The following is a 15,794-nucleotide window of genomic DNA, read 5'->3' as shown; positions in this document are numbered from 1 at the left end:
TAATCACAACAAACAAATGCAGCAACACAAAGTTATAAAAGGCTCACTTGACTAGGAAGATATGAAAATCCTAAGCTTGGAGGCATCTAATAAAATAGCCTGAGAATACATAACAAAAAATGATGAACTGTAAGACAAGAAATGGATGATCACCATGGTTGATTTTATTATATATTTCCCATTGTATAAAAGTTAGGCTATGGAAGCTTTAAACAAATACAATTAACAATCCTAATCTAATGCTCATCTATACAACCCTACAGTCAATCTTCAAAAATACGCATTTTTCTCTAAGTCAAGTAAAACATTCATCATAATATGGTTGATCTAGAAGTCAATAATGTTAAAAAAAATCCTCACATATTTAGCATTAGCTGAAAACTCTTCCAAATGAATTAAATAAACCACAGTAGGAATTTTAAATGACAATCATAAATATCATATTTTGAGGAATTAGAGAAGTCAGCACTATTGATATATGCAGGGATCATTGTAATGTTAGAATGTTTATATTAGTAAAGAAAAATGCTTTAAATTAATGAGCAGAACTACCAACTAAGAAATTAGAAAAATAGCAACATAATAATCCAAGTAAATAGAAAAATAGTAATAATAGAAGAATGAATAAAGATTAACAAAGCCAAATTTGGCCACTAGAGCATACTAATAAAAACAGTGATTCATTCCTGTAATCCTAGCTACTCAGGAGGCAGAGATCTGAGGATTGCAATTAGAAGCTAGTCTGGCCACGAAAGTCTGTGAGACTCTTATCTCCAATTAACTACCAAAAAGTTGAAGTGAAGCTGTGGTTAAACTGGTAGAGTGCTAGCCTTAAACGCAAAAGCTCAAAGATAGCGCCTGAGCCCTGAGTTCAAGCCCCAGGCACTTGCGCTCTCTCTCTCTCTCTCTCTCTCTCTCTCTCTCTCTCTCTCTCTCTCTCTCTCTCTCTCTCTCTCCCTCCCTCTCTCTCTCTCTCCCTCTCTCTCTTTCTCCATATATATATATATATATATATATATATATCCATATATATATCTTCACTAGATTAATCACTAATGAACAGTATTAGGAATGAAAAGGATATATCTCAGATACAGTAGAATTTAAAAAGTCAAAATGAGAATAATATTAACAATTTCTAATTTCAAAAACAACATGCAAAAAATTCTAGAAAAATATAACTGGCTGAAAAAAGCTAAAAAATAAACCAGATGGCCTGCAGCCAGAGTCCTCTGGAGGGGCCCGAGGGAGCAGGCCAACCCAGTCTCTGGACTGGGACTGACTGGCCAGAGTAATAGGATAGCCCTGTCTCATCCCAGGGGCTTCTCACACCAGCACTCTGGCATGAAGCTGGACCAAACGACATTGGCAAGGCCTCGTTTGGGGAGATACACAAGTGCATTGACAACCACATCAAGGAAGTGATGGTCATTAATATTCATTGACCTAGAGGGCAAAAATAGATGAATAACATGCAACAGGAAATCACTGTGTTCAGCCAGTATGATAATCCTTATATTGCTTGTGGTTCATGCCTATAATCCCTTCTCATCAGAAGGTTGAGATCTGAGGATGGAAGTTTAAAGCCAGCTGAAGGAAGACGAATACACGAGACTTATTTCCAGCAAAAAGCCCGAAGTGGAGGTGTGGCTCTAGCCTCGTGAGGCTTAGTTGCTTCACCTAGCAGCTTCCCCTAGGAGCTGACACAGTCCTCTGGGAACTCATTGATCATAGGGCTGCCAGACCAAGGAACAGAGCTGCTATCCTGAAGCTCTGTCTTCTCCCTGCTCTGGGACATTGTTCCCCTGGACTGCTATCCCCCTTCCCAGATGTTCGAAGATCCTTTGATCCAAAACCACAAGGTGCTATGTATTCTCCTAAGTAGTGAGTTGATTTTTTGAAAAGAAAACAAAACTTATTGTTCTCTTAATTATTCTGTAGTTTTCATAGGATATTGAAGGCCACATTGCTTAATGAAATAAAGACTCAGGCTGGAGTTCAGTCAGGTGGAGTCCTGCAGCCTCAGGTTTCCCAATAACCACTTATTCCCTCCTCCTCCACATCTCAGACTCTAAGTCCTGTTACAGCTCACAGCAATGACATCTGGTTTTCTTTCTGGAAAAAAGAACAGTCCCACCATAATTATTCAAGAAAATGAACTAGGATGGGTGGGAAAAGGTGAATATGATCAAAGCACATTACAAACATGTATAGAAATGTCACAATGAAATCCCTTGGTTGTATAATTCACATATACAAATCAAAAATGAAAATGAATTATGCAAACATTTTCCTACAAATACTACCATACATGCTTTCACAAGTAATTTCTATTGGAATCATAATGAACAGATCATTCTAATTTTATACATAGTCATATGCAAAGTGTTCTAGAGAACTTATTGATATATTCCTCTGAGTTATTCTATGAGCTAGGTATCAAAATCAGACAAAGAAATTACAACAGAAAGTTACAGGCCAGTCTCACATAGGCAAAAACCCATCACGTATAAGAAAGGAAAAAGTTGGAATATCCCAGGAATGCAATGGTTGGCATTGCATCAGAAAGAGCATTGATAGCTTGAAGGTAACTTAAACTTGAAATAGTTGGTCCATTAGTTGTACCTGATGGATGTGAAATTGCCTCCTAGTTCACTTTGAGTCAAGAGCTAAAGCTGTGAACCTTTATTGGTGGGTAATAACTGAAAATAAAGATTTATTTTCATGCTCAAAAAAAAAGAAAGAGCATTGATATATGCTGTAGATAGCTTTATGGACAAGTGAAAAAAGAGAGATTCTTAAATGAGTATTAGCATACTTATGTAAATATGTGAAAAAATGAAAGTGGATTCCTACCCTACAAAACATACAGAATGCAATTCCAGGTGGATAAATGAGGAAAATATCAAAAGCAAAGAATTAAAAATCTTTAACAGGAGATATAGTGGAAGATCATGTCAGACCTAGGGGAAATGGAAACACTTCTTTTTTTTGGGGGGGGGGGTCCGGTGATGGGGCCTGAACTCTGGGCCTGGGCGCTGTCCCTCAGCTGTTCAGCTCAAGGCTAGTGTCTACCACTGGAGCCACGGCGCCACTTCCGGCTTTTTTCTTCTGTTTATGTGGTGCTGAGGAATCGAACCCAGGGCCTCATGCATGCAAGGCAAGCGCTCTACCACTGAGCCACCTTCCCAGCCCATGGAAACACTTCTTAAGTAAGATAAAAATTCTTCCCACAAAAATATTGTTAAGTTGGGCATGGAGGTGTATGTCTGTACTGTCAGTACTTGGAAAGACAGAGTTTAAATTTACCTTAATCTACATAGCAAGACCTGTCTCAAAGCAAAAGAAAAGCATTATCTGCTGCAGCAATAGTTCAGGTGATAGAATACCAGGCTAGTAAGTGAGAAGCTCTCAGCTCAAACCTCAGCATTGTAACAAAACAACAAAATGAAAACATTATGGATACATTTGTCTGCACTAAATATAAAGATTGGGAGGAGATATTTGCACCATAAAACCGACAACTTGTTTTTTTCTTGCTTCCTATTGTTTTTAACATATCTAAAATGTACTATTGTGATATTTTGTTTCTTTTGTATGTTCTTTCCCCAAGGTATAACCCATTTTCACTGTATTTGATTCCAGTGCATTGCACCTTGTATTATACATTTTCCTAATTTGGGGAGGGGAAGTGAAATAACAAAATGCTAAATAGGGATACAGGTTGACCCATTGTAACAATGAGATGTACAAGACCCTATGTTGAAAACGAACTTTACAACTTGTGGTGGGGGGGGGGAGTTGGGGAGGTGGGAGGGAAGGGATGGTCTGGGAAAAACAAAGGAGGAGGTAACAATGCTCCATAGGAAATGTACTCATTACCTTACTCATGTAACTGTAACCTCTCTGTATGCTAATTTTACAATAAGAAAACAAAAAAAAACATCCAAAGATTGGGGCTGGGAAGGTGGCTCAGTGGTAGAGTGCTTGCTTGCCTTGCATACATGAGGCCCTGGGTTCGATTCCTCAGCACCACATAAGCAGAAAAAGCTGGAAGTGGTGCTGTGGCTCAAGTGGTAAGAGCGCTAGCTTTGAGCTGAAGAGCTGAGGGACAGCACTCAAGCTCCACAACTGAACCCCCCCAAAAAGAATTGACAAAGATTTAGTACCAATAAAATAAAGTAAAATTTTAAAAAAAGATTCAGTACCTAAAACATATGAAGAACTTCTAAATTAGTGAGAGGACAGGAGTCCATTAGGAAAATTGGCAGAAGACATTTGTTAGACACACACACACATAAACCAATAGTCGCTGTCCTGGGCTGGGTCTCCTAGGAGCCTGAGACAGAGATTCTTGAGGGAGAGTGGTGTGCTAAGGAAGAATGATAAGGGAATGAGGGAAAAGGATTCAGAAGATGAAGCAGCTGAACAGTTTTGTTTTCAGTTTGTTCCCATGGGATGGTACCACAGATCAGTCCACCTGGAGAGAAGGGACTGGACATTTGTATTCTTCCATCAACCAGTTATGGACTGAGGGATGTCTCAGGCTTTTTCAGGTGAGTGCCTCCAATTGGCCAATGACATTTGTTTAGGGAAGAAGCTATAGGACAATCTAGCAGCAGCTGGGCTAGAAGAAGGTCTGCACTTGTTCATTAAAGAAGATTTGCACATCATAGCATCTATTATAATCTCTCTCATTACCAGTCAGTGTTAAATATTAAAAAAAAGGAAAAAGGTGAGTGAAAATTGACTAAGAGATGGCTCAAAACCAGCAAAGGTTTATTAGGGAAAAAAACCTGCAAGGGAGGAGCCTCCAACCAAAGCCAGAGGCTCACGCCTCACTTCCAATCTGAAGTATTTATAGAGTCAGAAAGAGTTCTAGAATTGTCTAGTGAGGGTGATTTGAAAGTAACTAATGATGAGACAAATAATGGGAAACAAGGTCATAGCTGGAGGTAGGGAAGGAGCCTAGCCAGGATATTTGCTCAAAGCCCAATAAGTAAATTTATCTGGTCTGGGAGAGAGGGTAAGGGACAGTGTTAGTAAATGAATCAAGGCACTGTTCTGGGCCTTAAGTGAAGGACATCTGGCCATTTGGACCCAACAGTCAGGGAAATGGGAAATTATGACCTAGATGAAATATGATTTTTAAAATTCTTTGTAAAATAATTTTATTGAGGTGTAATTCACAAATAACAGAACACATTCAGGTTAAGTGCATATTTTGATTAATTTTGCTAATTCCATGTAAAACAATTCCATCATTTAAAAAAGTTTCCTCATTTCTCTTCCTCTGGCTTCAGGTAACCATGGAACTATTCCCTACAGTTTTAACTTTTCTAGAATTTTATATTAATGGAGTAAAACAATATTTAACCATTTTATTTTGTTTTCTTTTGTGTTTTATTTATATAGTTTTGTCATATTTATATGTTTATTAAAAGTAACTGAACTATGAACACATTTTACTACTTCAGTTGTAATCTTAAGCCAAATAAATAGATCAGTATTAGAAACAGCAAAATGGTTATTTTCTTAAAGATACATAAAAGATTCAATCAAATGCAACAGCATAGGAAGACAATCACCCCCATTTTAGAAATCACATCTACTTCTAAATAAGGAATATGACCATTGGACATATTGAATGAAAATTTATTTCAGGATGCCATGTCAAAATAAAAGTCATTCTTTGCTTTCAATAATATAAATACTCTTTACAACTACATCTCATTTTTTAATATGTTATAGGTATGTGGGCTAATAATTTTCTGTAAGTATTTCTTTATTCAGGCCCATAAACCAAGTACTTTCTGAATATTACAAGGTGATAATACATGAGAAGTGGAGGAGGAAAAAACATGGAACACTTCATGAATATACATGTCATCCATATGCAGGGGCCATGTTAATCTTCTCTGTATTGCTCCAATTTTTGCATATGTGCTATCAAAACAAGCATGATATTTAATCATTGGTGAGTGACTTCTTTCACTTAGCATAATGTTTGTAAGACCATCTATGTTGTTTTGTGTTATTTTATTTTTAATAGTGATACACTCTAACAATACTAAGTGCTGGAAGGGATTGGATTAAGTGAATAATTGTTGGTTGACTGTACATTGTGGTTATCCTAAAAATGTCTTGCATTTAAGTTGTAAAAAACATTTTCTTTTGCTATGAGTTAGTAAGACCGTCCTTCCTTCCTCCCTCCCTCCCTCCTTCCCTCCCTTCCTTCTTCCATCCCTTCCTTCCTTCCTTCCTTCCTTCCTTCCTTCCTTCCTTCCTTCCTTCCTTCCTTCCTTCCTTCCTCTCTTTCTCGTTCTTTCTTTCTTTCTCTTTCTCGTTCTTTCTTTCTTGCTTGCTTTCTCTCTCGCTCTCTCTTTCTTTCTCTCTCTCTTTCTTTCTCGCTCTCTTTCTTTCTCGCTCTCTCTCTTTCTCTCTCTCTCTCCTTCTCTCTCTTTCTTTCTCTCTCTTTCTTTCTTTCTCTCTCTTTCTTTCTCTCTCTCTTTCTTTCTCTCTCTCTTTCTCTCTCTCTTTCTTTCTTTCTTTCTCTCTTTCTTTCTCTCTCTCTTTCTTTCTCTCTCTTTCTTTCTCTCTCTCTTTCTTTCTCTCTCTTTCTTTCTCTCTTCTTTCTTTCTCTCTTTCTCTCTTTCTTTCTTTCTTTCTCTCTTTCTCTCTCTCTCTCTCTCTTTCTTTCTTTCTCTCTCTCTTTCTTTCTTTCTCTCTCTCTTTCTTTCTTTCTTTCTTTCTTTCTTTCTCTCTTTCTCTCTTTCTCTCTTTCTCTCTTTCTCTCTTTCTCTCTTTCTCTCTTCTCTCTCTTTCTCTCTTTCTCTCTTTCTTTCTTTCTTTCTTTCTTTCTTTCTTGGCCTAGGCACTGTCCCTGAGCTCTTTTTACTTAAGGCTAGTGCTCTAGCACCTTGAGCCACAGTGCCACTTCCAGTTTTCTGGTGATTAATTGGAGAAAAGAGTCTCATGGACTTTTCTGCCTGGGCTGGCTTTGAACAGTGATCTTCACATCTCAGCCTCCTGAGTAGCTAGGATTACAGGTGCGAGCCACCAGTGCCCAGCCAAGCTAGTAATTGCTGTAGTGCAAATACTTAAGATGAAATATTGTATATGAAAAACAAAAAAAGAGAAATCAAACTGATTAAAGTGTGTTATATGCACAAAGTAGAATATTATACACTGGTTAAAAGAAATGAACTGGGTCTCTGAGTGGCTGCATGAGTTATTATTGGAAGCATATAAAGTAAAGAAAGAAAGTACCAAAAGTTTATTTGATTGTCTATACAGTATATCTCTTTAAAACTGGAAATAGGAAATGCTGGAATATAAGGTTCAGGCACCCATGAATACAATGAAACTATAAAAGAGGAATTCAGTGATAAATACAATATTAAGACAGTAAATACTTCTGCTGAGGATATAGGAGGATTGGATACAGAAGAACATATAACTAGATACAAGTTATTTACAATGTTATAGTACTTAAGTAGTGATGTCACGGATTTTTTTTATTATATTCCTATGTAAATTAAGTGTTTATTTGTTCACATGGATAAAATACCACAAAGTAAAAAGAAAAACAGTATTTATAGTTGATGGTTTATAGTTTGAAGAAATATATTCCAAGTGAGCCATCTGATCATAATTTTTATCTAAGTTCCTTGAGTAACCCACAGTTTTTTTTCAAGATGTTTATTCATAATGATTCCTTTGTCATGTTTGTTTTCTGGAAAAGGCCCTGAAGGAAAGTTTTAAGCATGCTTACTTAGCAAATCATCATTTAAAAAAAACAACTAAGGCACCTGAAATTTCCACAATATTTAAGCAACCCTCAAATTAATACTTTTGTGCTGGAGCAAACTAATTTAGAACATGTCGTTTTGATATAATAGCTCATGAAAATATCTGAGTTGGTTTACTTTTCATGGGTATATGATGTTTTGCAAGGTAGCAGTTCAACTGTCCTGTGAAGAGTATAAATCAAATAAAGGACACAACTCAAAGACGATCCACATAGACCAAGGGACAACTTGTTAAAAATATTTATAAAAAATAAAATAAAATAAAACAACCTTTTATACCATGCCATTCTCTTTTCCCTTACAAATATAGCTGTCTTTTCCTCAAATTCAGGCATTCTAGGAAATAATTTTTCAAGAAGTGCCTTCTGTTATAATAATCTTTTTAGATGTTTTTGGGCTTTCCATTTGACAACCTGCTAATCTTTTCTGAAGAAAGTGATCCAGCTTTGGGATCAAGATCACTGACATTAATATCCTCTGTCTTGAGCTGATCTACAATCCCCACATTAATCTACCTACTCCACCTTTACTTTCAACAGATAAAAGGAACCCACCATTTTATAGAATAAAACATGCATCTTAGGGATGATGCCTTTGTGTTGTCAGTACCATTTATTACTACTGACCATGTTGGATAGCTGAGGCTTTGCTGTGTGCCAATGTGATCTGAAGTGGTCTGAATTTTAAGAGAAACCAGATCCATGAATGTTAAGTAGCTATTGAAGCCCAGAACCATTTATCTATGGTATCTTCCCTGTGGATGGCCATGTTACCTTTTTCTTTGCTATAGTTTGGATCTGAAATGTTGCCTGAAAGCTCATGTATTAAAGTTTGACAGCCAGCCTGTGTCATTCTTGGGAAGTGATGGAATATTTAAGAGGTGAGGCTGAATGGAAGGAAGTTAGGTCATTGGAGGAATGTCCTTGAAGGGCTATTAAACCTTCTTCTCCTCCCTTACTTGCTGAGTATGTTGAGATGATAGCTTTATTCCACTGTGTTCCCTGTCATGTTGCGCTACCTCTTCACAGACCCAAAAGCAATAAGTTAACCAAACATGGACTTAAACCTTCAAAACTGTAATCGAAATCAAACATTTTGATCTTGTTCAGGTATTTTTTCACAATGATGGAAAGTTGATTAGCACATTCTTCCACACGTGTTTTGGTAAGAAATCTATTGCTGCTTTAGCCACAGTTGGACTACATTTTCTTCTTCACCTTACCTGCTATTATCTCTGCTGGAATGATGAGAGAAGCTTTCTGAGTTGGAAATCAGATGTATTTTCCTGTAGAAAAGAAAACTCATAGAGCAATCTTGTGGGTTCATTATGGATGAAATAGACAAACAGCTCTAGTTTTGCTTGGGAAATCTAAACAACCTTTTCTGGCTTCTAAAGGAAAACACATTCTGAGTTCCAAATAATTGACTTACATGATTTTAAAAACACAATCAGCACTTGAATTAAGAACTGCTTGTTCTGTAAACTACCAAAATTTTTTTAAAATGATTTTTAAAAAGTGACTTGTCCACTTCTTTCCTTAGACAGCTATGTATTCCTGAATTGTTTCATGTATTTTATGACATCAATTAAAACAGTTTTCTCTGAAATTATACCAAAACACATGTCTATGTATCCATCCATATGTCCAGCTGCTTCTTTGAATAATATACTAATTTTAATGTGCTGCTAATACAGTATTTTAAAAGCATCTCTACATTTGAACTGTCCTTTCACTTGTAAGGATTGTCTGTTTATATTAATTGAACATAAGTTTTTAATGTGTGTGTGTGTGTGTGTGTGTGTGTGTGTGTGTGTGTGTGTGTGTGTGTGTGTGTGTGAGTCCTGGGGCTTGAACTCAGGGCCTGGGTACTATCCCTGAGCTTTTGTGTTCAAGGCTAGTGCCTTACCACTGGAGCCACAGCTCCCCTCCAGCTTTTTGGTGGTTAATTGTTGATAAGTCTCATGGACGTTCCTGCCATAGTTGTCTGAGAGCATAAACCCTCAGCTCTCAGCCTCCTGAGTAGCTTGGATTACAGGTATGAGCCACTGGCAGCTGGCTTATCTACAGTTTTAATGTATGAAAACTAAACTTCTCTTTGTGTTGTAAGGTCCTCCAGATTAGACTGAATCTTATTTATCTTTATACTTTTTTTTTGCTTATGATAGGTTTCTGAGTGGTAGAAAGTAAAGAAGTATTTCCTGGACTGAACTGAAAAATTGTGGTTCTGCTTCATTTTGAAATATGGGAACATGACACCTGCCAAGGAGGAACTTAGGTCATTATAAATATCTTTCTTGATTACTGAGATGAATCAGGTTTAAAATCTAGATGGTGTGATTAGCATTTTCAAGAATAGGAAAAGTATTTCATCTTTGGATAAAAATGCCTACTTGGGGCTGGGAAGTAGTCTCAGTGGTAGACTGCTTACCTAGCATGCATGAAGTCCTGGGTTCAATTCCTTAGTACCACATACACAGAAAAAGCCAGAAGTGGTGTTGTGGTTTGAGTGGTAGAGTGCTAGTCTTTTTATTTTTTATTTTTATTTTTATTTTTTTTTTATTGTGAGAATACCATACAGAGGAGTTACAATTACATGGGCAAGATAATGAGTACGTTTCTTATCAAGCGTTGTTGCCTCCTCTTTGTTTCTCCTTCCCCCTTCCCATACTTCCCCGCCTCCCCCAGCCCAATCCTCCCCCCCCCCAAAGCTGTGAAGTTCGTTTTTCAACATAACAACTTGTACATCTCATTGTTGCAATGGGTCCACATGTATCCCTAGTGAAACGATTTGTTTTTGCCATTCCCATCCACAAATTATACCAACATCAAATACAGTGAAAGTAGGGGTCATACTATGGGGGAGGGACATACAAAGCAACAAAGAAATCATCTTATAAATATGTTAGAAACAATTGCATGAAAGAAAAAAAAAACACTTGAATACTTATCTTGGGGTTCATTCCCCTAACATCAACTTATCTGACCAATGCTTCACTCAGGCATATACTAGTTATTGCAAATAAGAGAAAGCATGGAACCTATGTTTCTTTGGGCCTGGCTTACTTCACTTAATATAATTTTTTCCAAGTCTTTCCATTTCCTAACAAATGGGGCAATGTCATTCTTTCTGATGGAGGTATAGAATTCCATTGTGTATATATAGCACATTTTCTTGATCCATTCATCTACTGAGGGGCATCTGAGTTGGTTCCATATCTTACCTATGGTAAATAATGCAATAAACATAGTTGTGCTTTAGTATGGTCTTGTTTGTGATCATTTGGGTAAATGCCCAAAAGTGGGATTGCTGGGTCATAGGGGAGATCTATGTGGAGTCTTTTGAGGAGCTCTATCTGGAGTCTTTTGAGGAACCTCCAAAATGGTGCTGGCAAAATTGGTTAACTACTTGTAGAAAACTAAAGCTAGATCCTTATATATCACCCTGCACCAGAATCAACTCCAAATGGATCAAAGATCTCGGAGTCAAAGCAGACACTCTGAAAACATTACAGGATGGAATAGGAGAAACCCTAGATCTCCTTGACACAGGCCAAAATTTTCTTAATAGAAACCCAGAAACACAACAAATCAAAGAAAGGTTGGACAAATGGGATTGCATGAAATTGCAGAGCTTCTGCCTGGCAAAGGACATGGCTAGCAAGATCAATAGAAAGCCCACGGATTGGGAGAAGATCTTCACTAGCCATACAATGGCAAGGGTCTCCTATCTAAAATATACCTGAAACTCAAAAAATTAAATCCCCCATAAACAAATCTTCAAAGAAACAACTGCCCAATAAATAAGTGGGCTAAAGACTTAAAGAGAAACTTCTCTGAAGAGGAAAGAAGGATGGCCAATAGACACATGAAGAAATGCTCAACCTCTCTAGCCGTAAAAGAAATGCAAATCAAAACAACATTGAGATACCAACTCACTCTAGTTAGAATGGCTACAATCAAGAACTCTAACAACAACAGATGCTGGAGGGGATGTGGACAGAAGGGAACCTTACTGCAGTGTTGGTGGGAGCGTAAACTTGTTCAACCACTTTGGAAAGAGTGCTAGTCTTGAGCAAGTGAAGCTCAGGGACAGTGCCCAGACCCTGAGTTCCAGCCCTAGGAGTGGCAAAAAAAAATGCCTGCTTGTCATTAAACCCATTTCCTCTTCTTGGGTTCATAGCTAGAATGCATTTCCTAAGAGCCTTTGCAGTTGAAGTGGCCTAAATTCACGGCAATACTTTCATATATAACTTGCCATGCTCTTTCCCCATAAGTATAGAGGACACTGGGTCCAAAGAAGGTGGACACCCAAAATGGGGGCTTACTCAATCAGGTACACTTACTAGGGACTTTATATGAGTAAGATTGAGGGTTTATCTTTTGGGCAGATAGTATCACTTTAACAAATACAATTCAACCTAAATAGTCTCATGAAGTGTTCCATTTTCGATATGTGCTTACAATGGTTGTTTCAGACAGCAACTTTTCTTTTTAAAAAGTTTTTATTGTAAAGGTGATGTACAGAGGGGTTACGGTTACCTGATTCAGGTAGTGAGTACATTGCCTTTTGAATAGTGTCTACCTTTCCTCATTCTCTCCCAGTTTTGCCCCTCCTGACTTCCCTCCCTGCAAAGTTGTATAATTTATTTCCAGCATAGTATCCAGTGAGTTTCATTGATGAATTGGTTACCCTTGGTCCCACAATTTCTGTGCTTCCTCTTTCCCTCCTCAAATCAGATAAATTTATATACAAGACAAAGAGTACAGAGATAAAAACAGTGACAGAAGGGAATAAACCAAAGAAAAAAAGGAAAGAAGGAAAAAGAGAACCACAAGCAGTTCAATAAAAAGCTTCTTACTTCCATTTATTGGAGTTCATTTCGATAAGCATCATTTTATATGATCATATACATGTAGCTATTGAACCCTTGTGATCCTCTCCTAAGAACATCCTTCTTTGTTTTCACACACTGGCAGCAATCCTTTCACAACAACAGAGTGTCCTACAAGTCAATTTACTTCTGACATTAAATACTTGTAGTCAGCATTGAACCTACAGGTTAAGGGATTCAGTCCTTCAAGTTCCAGATTTCATAAGACTGAATAAGAACTCACTGATTTGTTATAAAGCATACAACTCAGGAACAAGCCAAAGGAAGAGATAATAAGGGCAAAGTCTCACAAGAGATAAGGAAGGGCTTCTGTTTCTCCTCTTCACAGAGCCAGGGCAAGTTACTTTTGTAAGAACATCAATGCATTTACTGTCCCCCTGGACTTCAGAGTCAAGGCCATTTACAGAAGTTTCCTTTGATAGCTTAAATCATTGATTTTTGACTAAAGCCAATTTCCAGCTCCCTTGTTAAGGAGAAAGTTTCAGCCTTCAGTCATGTGTTTGACCTTTCTGGTTACCAGTTCCAATCTTAAACTACATATGGATCCTCCATAAGTCATCTCATTAACATAAGCCCAGGTATGAATAAATATTTGTTATGAATAATTAAAAAATCTTATTAAAGTTTTCCAAGGGTTTTGAAGCTTTGTGTCAGAAAGAAGACAATATATATTTTTATTATATCACAGTTGTAGAAGACAAGTGTAAACCTTTTTCAGTATAAAAAATTGGTTGTTTAAGATTATTGCTCACATGCTGTCTGGAGTGGGACTTGCCTGAGACCTTCTCTGTTTAAGCTCTAAAATTTTCTTCTTCATACTGAGTCTTTTTAGTCCCTCATCCCTAATACCACTCTATCATGCACTTGATTTCAAGTTAAGTTAGAAGCCCAGTATATACTCATGTTCAACTGGCCAATAACCTGTTTAATTATAACTTCACTGATGCATTGCATTGTTTCCTCTATGTTAATAATTCCACTTACTGAAATAACATTTCTTATAAATAACATTTAATTTCTTCTTTCTAAATAGCGTTTCTTCCTTCCTTTCTTCCTTCCTTCCTTCCTTCCTTCCTTCTTTCTTTCTTTCCCTCCCTCCCTCCCTCCCTTCCTTCCTTCCTTCCTTCCTTCCTTCCTTCCTTCCTTCCTTCCTTCCTTCCTTCCTTCCTTCCTTCTTTCCTTCTGCACTGGGGATTGAATCTAGGGCTTTAAGCTTGTTGAGCAAGTGTTGTACTACTTGAGCTATGGCCCTAGCCTCTAAACACTTTTGTTTGGTATTACTGGGGTTTAAACTCAAGGCTTATCAGATGGAACCATAACTCCAGCTCTTTATTATTCTTCCTGATCATAAAATGCACACATCCTAATAAAATACTGGTATATAATGATAATTAACATTATAGTACATTTGTTTACAGTATTTTTATGCATGCATTTTCTTTTTTGGTTTATACAATTGGAATTATATTGCATATAAGGATTAGTAATGTATTTTTGATTTGCCTTTATATCCTAAACATTTTTATGTCATTCAGTATATAATATTCTTTGAAAACATTTTTATAATAACAAAAGTCCACATATCTCCTGTATTTATAGATGTATCAGAATGTATTAGCAACTCATCAGCAATCTAAATAGTTTGTTTTATTTTTCTGTTTTTACTGTTACAAATAGTATTATCATGAACATCTTTTGTCTATAACTCACTGTGCATATCTTTGACCATTTCTTTAGAGTGAGTTTATATAAATATGCATATTCATTTTCAATGCAAAAGCTTAATATATTTTTGGTTGTTTGCATTTTCAACAACACATGCATTTTTCAGAAGAACAATTTGGTACTAGGTGAAAAAGAATGGAAAATGTTGTATCTTTTTATTCTATTATTTCTATTGGGAAGAATCCTAGTGCAACAAAAAATGAACAAACGGACAAAATTCAAGAAGTTTGTTGTGAAGATGGATATAGCATTGCTTATTTATAACAGTGAATCATAGAAAACTACTCAACTATCTTCAAACAGATATATGAACTCATGAGCATGATGCATAGATGGAAACACAATGATTTGAGTATGTACATGGAAATATACACAAATGATGGCTAAATGAAGAAAGAACAAGGAACAGAAAATATACACAGGCTACGTATATAAAAATATAGCACTTTGTATTGAGGAAATTGGGAGAAAAATTAGAATAACATCAATATTGGTGATTTAAGCTTCTGGAAGCCTTTTGTGTAAGCTTGTTTAAATGTTGTGCCAGTTTGCTTTTTAAACTCACTCCCTCAAGTTACCTCAGGAATAAAACAAATTTATTTTTTGAAAATCCACATAATAGAAATAAGGGGTAGAAAGACATCGGTCATTGGTGTGTTCAAACAAAAAGCATATATATCTTAGTTCTGTTCCTTTTTTGTTAAAATGTTATTTATTGTAAAAATACTGTACAGAGGGGTTACAGTTACATGAGTAAGGTAATGAGTACATTTTCTGTGGAGCATTGTTACCTCCTCTTTTGTTTTTCCCCTACCGTCCCTTCCCTCCCTACCTCCCCAACTCCTCTCTCCCCCCCCCAAATTGTAAAGTTCGATTTCAATATAGGGTCTTGTACATCTCATTGTTACAATGGGTCAACCTGTATTCCTATTTAAGCATTTTGTTTTTTCCCTTCCCCTCCACAAATTAGAAAAGTATATATACAAGATGCAGTGCACTGTAATCAAATACAGTGAAAACAGGGGTTATACCATGGGGGAAGAACATACAAAAGAAACAAAAAAATCACATAGCACATTATAAGTACATTGAAAACAATAACAAGAAAGAAAACACTACTTATGTCCCTGTCTTGGGGTTCATTTCACTTAACAACAAATCCTCAAAAGAACAACTGCCCAATAAATAAGTGGGCTAAAGACTTAAAGAGAAACTTCTCTGAAGAAGGAAATAAGAATGGCAAATAGACACATGAAGAAATGCTCTACTTCTCTAGCCATAAAAGAAATGCAATTCTAAACAACATTGAGATACCACCTCACCCCTGTTACAATGACTATAATCAAGAAATCCAATAACAACAG

At 36.7% G+C, this 15,794-nt stretch overlaps 1 non-coding gene across 1 annotated transcript; it reads right to left on the bottom strand.

The window, feature by feature from the left end:
• Positions 1 to 5,855: 5,855 nt before the first annotated feature.
• LOC138840510 (U6 spliceosomal RNA) lies at positions 5,856 to 5,962 on the bottom strand. The gene has a single exon (XR_011376088.1). It is a non-coding gene; the product is annotated as a U6 spliceosomal RNA (small nuclear RNA).
• Positions 5,963 to 15,794: the final 9,832 nt, after the last annotated feature.

The sequence above is a fragment of the Dipodomys merriami genome, unplaced genomic scaffold (genome assembly GCF_024711535.1).
Source record: "Dipodomys merriami isolate MVZ:Mamm:240054 unplaced genomic scaffold, mDipMer1.0.p SCAF_3, whole genome shotgun sequence".
Taxonomy (NCBI): Eukaryota; Metazoa; Chordata; class Mammalia; order Rodentia; family Heteromyidae; genus Dipodomys; species Dipodomys merriami.
Note: the sequence above shows the minus strand (reverse complement) of the source record. Positions and strands in the feature narration are given on the sequence as shown.